This window comes from Chrysochloris asiatica, unplaced genomic scaffold, assembly GCF_000296735.1.
Source record: "Chrysochloris asiatica unplaced genomic scaffold, ChrAsi1.0 scaffold00127, whole genome shotgun sequence".
NCBI classification, from domain to species: domain Eukaryota; kingdom Metazoa; phylum Chordata; class Mammalia; order Afrosoricida; family Chrysochloridae; genus Chrysochloris; species Chrysochloris asiatica.
Window position 1 is genome coordinate 1183742 of NW_006408645.1, and position 4024 is coordinate 1187765.

The window sequence follows — 4024 nt, forward strand, 5'->3', positions numbered from 1 at the left end:
GAAAAAGAAAAAAAAAAAAAGAGTAGGAGAAGAGTGTGGTTTTTTAAATGGAATAAGACAGTAATTTTAATTTTATGTTTTCCCTTTTAGAGTTAAAAAAAAAAAAAAAACCCAGTAAGGTAATTTTAATACTTCTTGAAAATTTGCTCACTGAAAGACCCAACAAAATTAGCTTCTAAAACTGCCATGAATGTGGAATTTCAACTGGTGTTTTGTATTGACACTTTTATCGTTCTAGCTCAAAGACTTCAGTATGGATTGCACCTCACGGAAAAGAAAACAAAAATCCTCACAACTGAACCAATAAATAACATCATGATAAATGGAGGACAGATCAAAGTTGTCAAGGATTTCATTTTACCTGGATCCACAATCAATGCTAATGGGAGCATCAGTCAGGAAATCAAACAACATGTTGCAGTGGGTAAACCTGCTTCTCTGGGTAGGGTCCCACACTACGCTCTTCTCACTTGATGGTCCCAGGGACCTCCACTCCTGGACTGCAAAATTAAATCACTCCCTTCCTTTTGTCAAAAAACATCTACCTCTACATTTCCTACCCTAACAGTCAATCCTGATGGCAATTATTCACTATTGTAGCATAAGAATCTTATCCCCATTTCCTTTCAGAACCAGCCCGGTCCCAACAGATTGGAAATTATTCAGTGGAGATTCTACCTTCCTTCTGCCCCATCTGGAATTAGGCTCCCTCTTGAAGGCTTGTAAAAGCCAGTCACTTCCTGCCTTTATAGCGCACACCACACCCCCCATTTTGGGTAGCCAATGTCTAAGTTGCCCATCTCTGTCAACCCTGTGTACCGAGGGGGTGGGCGTGATCTTCATTGTAAAGATTTGTTCCCTTTTTTGATCTACTACATCCATAAGTGTGGTAAAGTTTATTGAATTGTAGCAGGTTGCTTTTTTTTTTCTCCCACCTCTTCTTTCTTCTTCTAGTTAAGTTCTAAGCATCCAGCCATCAAAGCTTGGTCAAGTGGGTACTATCTACAAGTATGGGTGTTCTTGTGCATTTCCCCTCACTTCATATCAGCTGGAGAGTGACTCTGTGGCCATGTCACTGCTTCTGAGCCCAATAGTCCCCAGGTTTTGCAGTACTATTGGCCATCCAGATCCACACCCGGGTTCACAGGGGTCTACTGAATGTGGTCGGACTTAGCTCGCAACTTCATTACTGTTTTTTCCCCTTCTTCCTCTTATCGTTGATCAGTGTGGTCAACAGACCACCTGCCTACTCATGTATTCCCCTTGAGTCTCAGTCTTGGAAGGGGGTTTGCTCTGAGGGGTCCCAACCACTTGCCTTGATGGCTCCCTGGCAAAGAGGCAATCAGACTGCCGTTATTGTTTGTGATTTTTCCTCCCCGTCTCTCTTTCACGAAGTATCTTCTGTTCTTCTAGCCACTCCAGGCTGATCTACTCGTCCTTTCCAGTAGAAATTTCCTACCTCAAACGATTCTGGGTGGGGTTCTGAATTCCACCTATGGTCTTATGCAATGTAAAGGCTCCACAGGAAGCCTCTTTCACTGGGCAACTTCTAGCCCCCTTTAAGGTATTCCAATCAGTTGTAGGCTAAAGACGAACTTACAAGCTTTCTGTAGTGATGTTTCTGGCTCCAAGGCATTTCTCATCCATTGATCCCATTACTGCCAGAGTGACCTTCACATCATACACCTGATTACACCCCAGTCCTCTTTACCTGAAAATGGAGGTCTCTCCGTCCTCTCCTCTAGCTCTAGGTTCCAAATGGTCCCTCTCCAGGATTTCTTACTCCTGGAAGACCAGCCCACACATCCTCCTCACCTCACTAACCAGCTCTGCTCACCCCTCCCCCCGCCCCTCTTGAACTGGTCTTGCTCTGGAGACATTTCCATGGGCTAGCCCGCCTCCCCCAGGGGAGGAGGTTGAGGCTGAACCCGGGCTGGGCCCGGCGGGGGTGCCCTCTAGAGGTCGCTGAGAGCCGTTGGGGATTGGCAGGGGTCGTTAAGTCCGTGAGTGCTCATGGAGGGCGCTGAGTAGAGTCTCCACCAGGGCCCAGGATGCATCGCAGGGGCCAACCTCAACCAGAAGGTGAAGCCAGTGCCCGGGAACATCCGCCTACCGACGCCCTGGAACTGCGTCCTTCTCCCGATCAGGCGCCCCAAGAGTAAAGAGAAATCAGACCCAAAATCCCCCAGCCCTCCGCACTTCACAGCTGATGAGCTAGAGGCCCGGAGCCCACACACAGTCTCCCGGGGAGGTGAAGTCCTCAGACTGTCCTCCAGAGAGTTTGACTTTGGAGGGGTGGGGGGCTCAGCTCGTCCCCCAGGGCAGGGACAGCGTCTGCTCCGAGAGCAGAGACCCTCACAGCGCTGTGGCTGAACCCAGTGGGCCGCCCGACTTGGCACTGTACCCCGCATTGTGGTTCTTTCCCGACCTGTTTGAGCACAGGCTACACTTTTAGTAGAGAGTTGGGGCAAGGACTTTGTCTGACTTAGCCCTGCTTTCTCCAAAGGCTCACTCAAGGAGCTTTTGTCAGAACTCCCTATTCTCCCTGAAGTGGGTGCCTGAATTACCAATCCAGCCCAGCTTTTCAACCATTACCATTCGGTCAATTCCAAATCATAATACCACTTTAGAAATCCTCTATTTTGTAATCAGTTACCTTTTGTTTCTTCTCGTTCTTCCAAGAGATAGGCTGTAGCAGCAACAGGCCCTGCATTTTCTGGAGGGTTGAGGAGCTGGCTGATTTGGAACAAAAAGATCATGTGAGTCTGTGATGTCCTGACCCCTCAAACCCAATCTCAGAGTACAATTTTTCCCTGGTAGAGTTTTATCTGTCAGATACAAGTGTTTCTGGGCTTTGTTCTTTATTGCTAAAATTCAGCGACCAGAGGTGGGAAAAGGCAGCTGCTTAAACCCACACGTTAATATATAGAAGTTGTAGACCAATTAGTAAAAGTAAACAAACAGAATAAATTATGAAGGCCTCATTGTGATTGGTGGCCAGAACCAGGAAACCACCCTTAAATCCTCAACAGTTGTTGGCCAAGGCTTTAAACTGCCAGTCATGGTCCTATTTCTGCATGCAATAGAGAAGTCTTCAGTGTTTATTCCTTTTTTCTTCTAATACTGTCTCCTATTCTGTTCTGCTAAGCTCCTCCATGTTTTGCGTTTGTTTTTGTTTTTTTAATAAATGATTTGGGCCTTTCACTGACATTTGAAGGCTCTCTGTTGGGCAATATTTATGGAATGAACATTCACAGACCTTTATGTTTGCAGAAGGGACCAGAAAAAGAATCTGAGGGACCAAACTGTTTCTTGAGAAGAAAGAGAAAAAAAGAAGAAAATGCTGATTGTGTGTGTGTCATGTGCTGCCCCCATGCTTGGTCCTTTCACAAAGATGTCCTTTGTCCTTGGTTATCAGGTATACAATACCATCTTTGTACACATGAGGACGTGGATAAGTAATATATTTGCCTCTTAGATTGAAGGCTTTGTTGATTGCTTTTCGGCACCAGTAGTATTTCTAGATGATTTTCATTAAGCTGCCTCAAACATGATTTAAAGAATCAGAAAATCACCATAGTCTATCCTGCTTTTAGCAGCCCTTCATGGGATAGACTGGGTTTGACCACAAGAAAAAAATGGCAAAGAAAAGGAAAACTCACTTTTTCTTATAGGGGTCAGCTTTCTTCCAGAACCTAGCTGTTTTTTCTTTTTCTCCAGCATCATCCTATAGTATTTCTACCAGAATTTTTGGTGGTTATCCATAGGAGTCTGTGTTTTAACAGAAGTTGCAGAGTCATTACAAAAGTGGATTCCATCTGTTAGTAAAGCTTTAGGAAATACGGATAAATGATGTTTAATGAGAAGTCTTAGTGGGCCCATGGTTAAGCACTTGTCTGAAATTTGAGTGAAAGGATGGGTACTTTGAGTCCACCAGCAGCTTCACAGAAGACCTGATGATGTACACCCATAAAGATTGTTGTTGTTAAGTGCCATCGAGTCACTTCTGACCCATAACGGCCCT